The following is an 11,609-nucleotide window of genomic DNA, read 5'->3' as shown; positions in this document are numbered from 1 at the left end:
ATTCACAAAAAGAGAGAGTGTATGAATGATGAAAGAAAGGAAAGAGAGTGGTCGCGACAGAAGAGAGAATGAGAGTAGAAGAACTGAGCGTGAGAGAGAGGGTAAAAATGCGACAGGGAAAAAAGACTCTGTCAAACAGGCCAGAGGGCGTTCTAAGGCACGTCAGACAACGCTCCGCTCGTCGTTGGAACTCGGCTCCTCTCCCAGACGTCGCTCGGAGACGCCCAAACGTCGCAGGTCAGGGGATACGTGCAGCCCAGAGACCTCTGTCAAACAGCCTAGGTGCGACGGTAGGATATCCGACAGGCCTTCTCCCCCGGTCTCTGACAACAAGGATGACGAGGTATGTGACTGACAACCCAAGTCATTGCCTGAGTCCCCCAGATCCTTGACAACCCGGCTTCGATTGATGGACTACGATTTATGAATGCGATGAATGGATATTTGTGTTTCCACGAATGTTACTGTACATGAGATACAATGAAATGATATAATCTGCTTAGATGGATAAGATAAGAATTAGTTCGATAAATGTTAGGGGATTGAAAAATAAACTTAAAAGGACTTCCATATTCAATTATCTGAAAAACAAACGTTATGATATAATTTGTATTCAAGAAGCTCACTTCACTAAAACTGATGCACCAATTTGGGAAAAGCAATGGGGGGGAAAATTATTCTATAACGAAGGAACAAACAGGAGCAAGGGAGAAGTTATACTGGTATCCAAACATTTCAATGGTGAAGTTAATTTGAAACTGGCACAAAATAGAATCTTAGCCATATCAGTAACAAATGATAAGTATGACTTTATTTTAGTTAACACATACGCACCTAACAACTCCAGGGAAAAGCTAGCCTTCTTTGATGATTTACAGGAACAATTAAGTGGATTTAGTGATAAGAACCTTCTGCTCTTGGGAGATTTTAATTGTGTGCTTAGCAATGACTTAGATATCATTTCAGGCCAACCTCATCGTCAAGCTGAGGTGAACAAGTTTAATGAAATAATTAAATCTTTAGAGTTAATAGATTCATGGAGAATTTTCCATCATACCGAAAAAGATCATAGTTGGAGCAGAACAAACCCATACATTGCCAGGCGACTGGATTATTGCCTTGCCTCAGAAAGCATGATGCACTTCTGTGTCTCCTGCGAACTCCAGTATGTTCCTGGTTCTGATCACAAGGCGATAGAAATAGAATTTAACGATAGCGATTTTACACGAGGTCCCGGATACTGGAAGTTTAATAATAGCTTCCTGAAAAACAAAGATTTTGTAGAAAAAATGAATAGCCTTCTTGAGACATCTTTAGATAAATATAGTAACCAATATTCATCTAGCATTAGTAGATGGGAACTGTGCAAAGTAGACATCAGAAATTTCTGTAGTGAATTTGGAAAACAACTTTCGTGTAAAAAACGCAATGAATTTAAAAATATACAAAAACAAATAAAAGAAAAAGAAGAAATATTAAGTAAGAATCCAGATAATACAGAAGCAAATGCAAGTCTATTACAACTAAAGCAAAAATTAGAAATCTTACAGATAGATAAGGCAAAAGGAGCTCAGATCAGGTCAAGAGTAAAGTGGATTGAGGAGGGTGAGCGCAACACAAAATATTTTTTTAGTCTAGAAAAATCCAGGGGGAAAAGAAAAAATATAACTCGATTACACAAAGATACAGGAGAAGTAATAACTGACAAGAATGACATTTTACACGAACAGGTCTCATTCTGCAAACATCTTTACAATCAAAGCACTACAGTAGAAAATGTCATTGAAGCAGCTAACACATTTATAGAAGACAAAACATTTCCACGCTTAGATGAAAATGACGCTAATCTGTGTGAAGGTATGGTATCAGTAGAAGAAACAACAAATGCACTGAAAAAATTGAAGAATGGTTCTGCACCTGGAAGTGACGGAATTACTGTCGAATTTCTTAAGTTTTTTTGGATTAAATTAGCTCATATTGTTACAGACTCTTTCATCGAGTCATTTCACAAAGGAGAACTATCATTCACTCAAAAGCAAGGAATAATTACTCTGTTACACAAAGGTAAAGACTTAGATAGGGACAAACTCAACAACTGGAGACCAATAACACTTACTAACACCGACTATAAGATATTAGCAAAAGTTTTAGCAGAGAGGCTCAATAATGTAATATATAAGCTAGTAAACGAGGATCAGGTAGGATACATTAGAGGCAGGAATATCGCCACAGTTATAAGATCAATAGATGACACGATTAATTATTTAAACACAACCAATAAAGTTGGGTACTTACTTGAAGTTGACTTTTCTAAAGCTTTCGACTCTTTATGCAACATGTATTTCAAGTGTTTGGTTTTGGTACTGATTTTCAGAGATGGGTTTATGTTTTGAATAATGATATCTCAAGTTCTGTTAACCACGGTGGATGGATATCTGAACCTTTCAGTCTTTCTTGCGGAATTAGACAAGGTTGCCCTTTCTCCCCCTTAGCTTTTGTTTAAGCCGTAGAAGTGTTAGCCATTAGGATTAGAAATAGTATAATAGTAGGCATTAAACAACCAACTTCTGCTGAGAGAGACGCGATTTATTCAAAAATAAAGCAAATGACTGATGATACAACATTATTCCTAAATTAAAGCCTTGGAAATATTTAGAATGTTTGAAACATTTCGGGACTAAAGTTGAATATACAAAAAACGAAAGCCTTAAAAATAGGAAAAAAAAAAAATGAAGATGAAGACATTCCAATATCAGTAGTAAATAAAGTAAAAAATTTAGGAATATATTTCGAATCAGATAACATGGCAAAAAACATTGAAGAAAACTGGTTAAGTAGAATGGAAAATTTGAAACACTTAATAAGAGATTGGAGTAAAAGAGATCTCGGGATACAAGGTAAAGTTATTGTAATAAAAACATTCTTAATTAGTCAATTTGTTTACGTCATGCAGTCTATTGGTCTACCACGCACAGTCTTATGTAAAATAAATACGTATCTATATAAATTTCTTTGGCAAAAAAAACATAGCAACAGAAAGGCATTTGAAAAAGTAAAAAGAAAAGTAATGGAGTCTGGATATGGAGAAGGAGGCCTTGATATGACCAATATGATTAATTTACAAGAATATTTGCATCTACAGTGGGCAGGTAAGTTATTTGATGCCAAAGAACATCACTGCTGGAGTCTGATACCGAAATGGCATATTGGAAAACTCGCACCATACGACAATCTTTTTCAGATTAACTGTAAAACAGAAAAAAATAAAGGGCTTAGATAGAATAGATAATGAATTCTGGAAAGACGTGATCAAAATTTACTTACTTTACAAGAATATCACGAAACTAGAAGAAGTTACGCAAACTACTTTCCAAAACCAGTTATTGTTTAATAATTCATTAATAACACATAAAAGTACTCCACTCTTCTTCCAACACTGGCAAAGAAAGGGGATTATTCAAATCAAACACATGATGCATCACACAGAGAACAGACTGTTATCACTGAATGAAGTAAGCGGTATAATTGGTCAAAATAGAGCGAGTATAATGCTAGAGTACAATGTTCTAATTAATTCCATCCCTAACTCCTGGATTCAGTGGATACAGACAGGAAAACGGCAGACAGACGAGCAGACAAGTGACGTAAACCGATTTAACACGAAACCAAACAATCGAGAAACTGTTAGCGGCTAATAAGGAACCAGACACCCCATCAGCTTTTTATTTTTGGCACAGAAAATTTAATTTTGAATTAGATAGATCAGCTTGGGTAAGAGCAAAGGAAGTCTCAAAGGAAACCAGATTAAGAGTTTTACATTGGAAAATTCTTCATAATATTTACCCAACAAATATAATTCTAAATAAAATGAAAATTAAAGAAAACAACAAGTGCGCTTACTGTTGTGACAAAGTAGATTATATCGAACACTTTTTCTGTGAATGCCCAGTTGTATATAACCTTTGGAGTTTTATTGAAGAGACAATTCATTACTCAGTTAATGTCAAGTTAAAACTATCAAATATAGATATATTATTTGGAGTAAAAAATGATCCGCACATTAAGGGAAATTATCACTACTTATCTTAATTGGCAAAATGTCAAAAGTATTTTCAAAAAAACAAATTCAGCTTTACCCTTACAATATATTTTCGAGAAGGAATTGAAATTAAGAAATATATCGGGCTGAAGTAATACTGATGATGGTGAAATGTAATACAAATAAAAAATACAAAGAACGTAAATAACACTTTACAGCAATACACATGTACATGTATTTACATATTTGCCAAGGAAACTTTACCCCCCAACCTAGAGCGTGTAAACACGCGCGCGCGCGCACAGACGCACGCACACACACACGCACACACATATATTTATATATGTGTGTGTGTGTGTGTGTTGTATATGTATGTGTGTATATATGTATATATATATATATATATGTGTATGTGTGTGTATATGTATATATATATAAATTTGTGTATATATGTGTGTGTGTGTATATATGTGTACATACATACTGATTCACACGCACACACTGTGTGAAGAGTTCATTAATATCACATACGTTTCGTTATCTTTTATATATGTCAGGTATTGCAATACGTGAACATTGGTATCGGTTTCACCGTCTGGAAGTCTGAGTGAGATGTTGCTTGTTGGCAATGAGAATGTCTGGAACTCATATTTTATCATTATTTTCATGTGGACAGCAACAAGCTGAGGGGAAGCTGTGGAAAGTGCATCCCGCAGAAGGGCCATCGTATACAGTGGCTGATTCTCTCCAGTCTGCAACATTTCTGCGTTGTTCATCTGATTTGATTTTTTTTTTTTTCTCATTGAATTCAGAACATATTTCTTGTAATGATAATGTCTCATAACAATAATTCAGTGCTACTGACACTACTGAAATTAAGGATTCATGAAAAAAAGTTATAAAAGGGAAAGAAAAAAGAAAGAAAGAGAGCTAGGCCTCAGAAGTTGACTGAATCCATGTTGGTAAATGTTAAAAAAAAAAGAGAAAAAAAAAAAAGATCACACACCCACGCACACACACACACTGAACGCATACACCTCTCACATATTCACTTTTGTATCCTTTATTTGTATCATTTTTGTTTAATATTTGTGTTTATCTCACGGACTGGCTGAATGAGTATGATAAATAATGTCGACAATGCGCATTGTGTACTGTCAAGTATGTTATATACCCTTTCATGTGGTATACGACGAGTTGTCCTGGGGACGATGTGGCGATCGTTCTTGACCGGCAGAAGAAAAAATCACCGTGTGTCGTTTCAGGGGGTGAGGGGGTGTGGGGGGGCTGTGGGTGTTACCTGCCTCCTGTCCGGGCGTCGACTTTTTTTTTTTTTTTTTTTCCATTAATTAATGTTGATCCTATTGTATGTCTTTTGACGTATATGTATTATAATATTTAAGATGATTTTCTTTGATTATCCCACACGCAGGTTCAACACAAGCTTTGAAACAGTTTTATGTTTATAAATAGCCGGCCTACAGTTAGTTTCATAGTTTGGAAATGGATGTCACTGTAATGCTATTATTATCATCATCATCATCATCATCATTATTATTATTATCATCATCATCAGTAGTGGTAGTAGTAGTGAACGGTCTTTGCACTTTAGTTTTTTGTTTTCAATTTCTTGTATTTTCTCTATAGAATTTAATTTCTGTTAATTCTTGATGTTGTATTTTCTTTGAGTCTTGGCTAACATTCGATGTGTAGGATTGAGACTTTTATTTTTGCGTCTGTGTGTAATAGAGAGAGAGGGGGAGAGAGGGAGGGGGGAGGGAGAGAGAGAGAGAGATAGTTTGTTGTTTTTTTTTTGTTTTTTGTTGTTGTTTTTTTAGAGAGATGGATGACAATTTGAATGTCCATATTTTTTTTCTTCCCAGTAACGTGACTCAACATCAGTTAAGCAAGTGCAAAATTTGGATGCGGCTGCCAGTTTTTTCCCTGACATCAGTCTCCAACAATGAAACTCAATAACAAATGATAAAATGATGTTAACTTATTTTTTCCACATGCCTTGATTCAGTAAATGAAAAGTTGTATGCTTTTTCTTGTATGGGTGATTCATTCCATAATTGCTATTGATTACAATGATATAGTTATGGAATGCTGGGTATTGCTCTTGGTTATGACTTCCATATGTCATTGTTAATGTTGACTGTATTCAGATTAAAAAAATCTTTTTATGTGGCTTTTTTTTCTTTTCTTTTTTTTATTTTTTTATTCTGAATTGTCATATTAAATTTATGTACAAAATAAAACGGTGGTCGACCCAAGAAAGTCCGGGAAAACACACACACACACACACACACACACACAAAAAAAACCCAACTGGTGTGCCCATTTGCTCTTTTTGTTGATTATTTGCCGTGAGGTGAAATTGTTTGCAGACTGTGAGTGAGAGTATTCCTGAGTAAAACTCTCAACTCACAATCCTCTTCCATTGAACACTTTCATTGCCATGTCAGTTCACACAGAGAAACCTAAAACTCTAATAGAGATGCTGCATGAATAATAAATTTATTGAATTATTCCCATGACATATAAATACATGTGATGTAATCCACACTACCTCTGTAATGTGGTCGCAGAAGATAGACGAACAAAAATGTAGAGCAGGGATAGACATACATACATTGCATTTGCTTGTTCATCGATAAGTCTTTCAGTTGACACACAGACACATGCATACAGGTCTGACAAATTCATGGAAAGAAAAGCAACCACTATGCAGGCAGCTTATTGCTAGCTAAGATAGTAAAAAGTGAAATTATTTATTATGTTATTCTGTTCACCCACATGCTCATTTGTATGCTTACACACACATAAACAGCACTGATGAAAAATCACTTGTTCTGTTTAGTGAGTTTATAAATAACGGAATCTCACATTCATCACTTTTTCTAATGGTCATCAGATTTTTAACTCCATAACTTCATGCAGTGCAGCTACTGTGACCCTGGCCTATTTACAAATCCCATCTGAATAAAGATTTTGAAAAACTGGATACACAGCTTTCACTTAGATCCTACGACATGGAGACGTCAGCAAAATTAAATCTCTATCACAGTGTATGTGTGGGGAAAGAGCAGAGAGGAAGAAGCAGTTTTACAGTCTTCTCAAGAATTTTCTTTTTTCTTTTTTTTATTGATGGAGGGGGTGACCTACTGGTAATGCGCCCAACCATGAAGCGAGGATACACAGGTTGGAGTCTTATATATATATACCATAATACAATCAGACTGCTTGGATTTAGCGCATATAATTATAAAAGAACCAACAGCAACATAAGGGTTGTCCCTGGCAAAATTCTGTGGAAAAATCCACTTTGATAATAAAACACACTTGCAGATTAAAAAATAAAAGAAAAAAGGTGGCACTGAACTAAAGTGATGAACACCCTCCAACACAGCAGCCCAAATATGACGCAGGGAAATACAACAGACGTAAGTGTACTGTATCTGTGCACATAGACATGCTGTCCTAACGACACTGGCTTCCTTGCCCACCCCTCCACCAATCTATTTTTGCTGCATCTACTCTAAATGTACTGAGAGACAAGTGAGGAATAAATATGAAGTAATTAGAGTACCTAGTTTGTGAAACCTTCCAGAAGTCAAAATGATGACCTGAAGTCTTTTCAATGCTATAATATGCAGTGATATAATGTACATGACTCGCTTCACACCAAACAGCAGCTGCTGGAAATGCTACAACTGCTTAGAAAAAACCAACAACAAAAAAGAAAGAAAACAAGAGGCACATACCGCTACCAGTTTACCATAAACCATGTTAAAATGTCTCTTGATGAGAGACACCTGTAACTATTATTAATAATATAATTTTTATATATGAGATCTACGCTTGTTTTCCTCCACTTATATATATATATATATATATATATATAAAACCATCACAGTCTGCTGATGTACAAGAGAGCTCTACATAAAAGATGGCTTGTCACAAACACAGCACCACATGATGACAAACCAACAGACAAAACATCAGTGGACAGAACAGAACACACCTGTCTTGATCACTTAGCTCTCACTGCCTTGCACAAGATTAATCATTTATAGGTTTAATTTTATGGTAAATAGTGGATGTTATTTTCTAACCCGCACATGCACACACACACTTTAATATACATTGATGTGAAACAAAGAAATCCCTTGATTCAAAGGCAAATATCTTGATCGAAAGAGGAAATTACCCGGTACCTTTATCTACACACCTTGACCCACACAGATGCACATATAAATATCTTGATCTGCACAGACACTACAGGGAGTAACTTTGATGCTGGTCTCTCCGTCCATTGGAGCCAGAGTACTATAACTCTGGTAATTAAAGTATGAACCTTTATAGCACTCTAACTCTGGTATTTAGGATAATTATAGGGTTTGAACCTATATTTCTGACACTAAAGAGTCGGATATTCTCCATCTTCGTCAATGACACTGATAATACCAGCTAGTGGAACTGTTTCCACATGACATGGATCATGTCTGCTAACTGTATGCATGGCAAAGGTATTGACTTCTACACATAGTGATACACTCTTACATGTGATGAACACTTCCAGTATGTTAGTGTGGAAACAGGGGTTCATTAAAAGACGACCCAAACACTTACAGAAGTAAAGGAACTGTTGTTATCAGACAGACTTATGTCTAATGACTTGAGATGAAAGTGGGAACACAAATGATCTGAAGTGAAAGCACCCATGCTTAAAGATGACCACTTTCAAGCTTAATCTTTAAACTATAATAAGTAAGGGTGAAAAAAAAAAAAAAATCAAACATTTGAACTTGACAATCTTTCAGAGAATTATAAAATATTGCAAACTTCAAATGATAAATTTGTACACAGGCTCAAAGTATGAGCAGATTTATTTTCTATAATATTACATATGTTAACATATCAATCACCACCCTAACAATGGACACAGGACCAGAACCATGAGCAACAACATGCGTAAACATTATAAGCGATCTCTTTATCCAGTTATCTGCAACTCACAGTCCGACAACAGCACAAACAGATCCACAGACTTTCACAAAAAAGTAAAAGGACTAGTTGGAAGCTTGTGCAGCTTTCTTCTTGAAGCATGGTGAAAAGACGCTGAATTTTTAGCAAAAGGTGGCGTATGCAGACAATGTATCACAAACACCAGTTGTAGATGTGCTTTCTTGCAAATTTTTACATTGAAAACCCACACCTATCATTTATAAATATTGAATAACTTTTTTGTGGTTTCAGCAACAACTAAAAACCCCACAGAAAATCAAGCTTTCATTGTGCAGGTGTTCCTGAAACAGCTGTCAGTGGTAGCCCATAAACAGCCTTCTTAACCCTTTGAGCCCTGACCACCGCTTGACCGGTGGCAGAGAAAAATGACATAATGCCTAGCCACCGGTTGAGCGGTGCGTAAACATTTGTGTCGTGTTTTGCTATTGGTTGACTTATATTGAAGAGCCAATCAGAAAAACCGTAATATTCTGATGTCAGCGAATGTAGTACCAACATGGCCGCACTTTTTCCCATGTTTCGTGCATGTGCTTTGGATAAAAAAAGATCGATTTCAATATAGGTCAACCAATAGCAAAACACGACAAGTGTTTACGAACTGCTCAACCGGTGGCTAGGCATTATGTCATTTTTCTCTACCACCAGTAAAGCGGTGGTCAGGGCACTCTTTTAATATCTGCTGTGACACATTAAATACCAATTATTTGCAAATTTTGGCTCGGGAGCTCAGGCAGAAGGGTTAAAATTGCTCAGGAACTCGGGGCTCAAATTTTAATTATCACTCATTTAAAAAAAAAAAAAAAATGTTTATTAGGAAAACCAACTTGCTTTTAAGAAGTGGTCCATAACTTTTAGGTGAAGTCTGTACATATGAACACACACAAAAATTGAACAAGACTTATATCCAGAAACTCACTGGGCAAAGTCAAATCACACGAGTTTTCTGCTTGGGGTAAGCAGCCCATACATTTGTACTGCTCTAGTTACTCCTCTCCTTTTTCATCTGTATTTTTCTGGAAGAACTTGTTCTGCGTCAGATTATTACATAGCTCTCTCTCTCTCTCTCTCTCTGTGTCTCACACACACAACACACAGGTTGGTTTGCCCTAAAACATTAAGGCCCATTCACACTTGCATAATCATGAGTTCCTACCAGGGCATCAGTTTCAAAATATCCATACAGAAATATACACTGGCACATCATCATGAGTCTAGTATCATTATCTGTTGATAATTTTTATTTTCCTTTTTAATTTTTTAACTTTCACCCAAAGTATTTCTCAGTGACACCATACAGATATGGGGAGTTTGCATAATAGTATACTCCCTGTTTAGTTAAATGTACTTACCAAGTCAAAATGATGCAAACTAAGCCTATCGCCTTGCTCTGTATAGCTGAAATTCACAGCTAACTCAGTAATAAGACATCCCGCCAAATCTGCTCTCTGCAAGCCTATCAATGCAATTCCTAGCAGGAAATGATGACTCGTTCCATGGCAAACAAAGAACGCCCCAGGTGATATACAGATGAACAACTGTATAATAAAGATCTTATAAAATTCACTATGACCTGTGCATCCCAAAAAACAAAACAAAAAAAAAGGTTAAGAAATTATACTGGCTGGAGGATCACACAAAGTTTCACTTCTGTTTTCTGAGGGATACTGGAAAGTATTGTTGATTAACTATTGGAATATGTCAACTCATAACAATCAATAATAATTGAAGAAATAATAGCACATTTATTTTGCACTTTCAGATATCTCAAAAAGCTTACAATAACATATCAGTCCAACACAAACCACAAAAGAAAAACTGCACACACACACTCGACAATTTTTTGAAGTGAACAAAAAATGGAATACATAGATTTAACAACTTTCTTGATTTTCACCACTATTTCTTTTTCTTGAAAAGATTTCACAGCTTTCTTGATTTCCACCCCTCCCCCCCCCCTAAAATTAAAAACAAATAACTACATCAAAATATAATAACAATAATATTAACAATGACAATAATAATAATAGCAATGATAATAATAACAATAAAAGATACACAGAAGACGAGTGAAAAAAAAAAGAAGAATGGGCCATTTTCAGTTAACCTGTTCGCATGCACACTCACACAAGTGCATGCTCATACACACATAGATACATGATGCACATCGTATACACCAACTGGAAATCTAACAGGAGAGCTCTGTACAAAATGCAGGATGTACAGCAGGATAAATTCACTGACCACACCTGGCAGGATAAAAAAAAAAACTGTTTGACTAATATATCAAAGCTTGCATGAAACTGACTGGCTGAGAGATGTCTTAACACATATAGTTTACCCTATTGAACTGTGGAGATTGAAAAAAGTATGTCTTGATCATATTTTTTTTCGGTTGTTGTAGTATTGTTTTTCCTGAAGTAGTTTCTCTTACCTACATCATCACAGGCGTTTTTTTAGAGACTTGGATACAACACACACAATCAGACAAACCACCACAACACACACATACGGATGAACCACCACAACACACATAATCAGA

Source organism: Babylonia areolata, chromosome 8 (assembly GCF_041734735.1).
Source record: "Babylonia areolata isolate BAREFJ2019XMU chromosome 8, ASM4173473v1, whole genome shotgun sequence".
Classification (NCBI taxonomy): domain Eukaryota; kingdom Metazoa; phylum Mollusca; class Gastropoda; order Neogastropoda; family Buccinidae; genus Babylonia; species Babylonia areolata.
Note: the sequence above shows the minus strand (reverse complement) of the source record.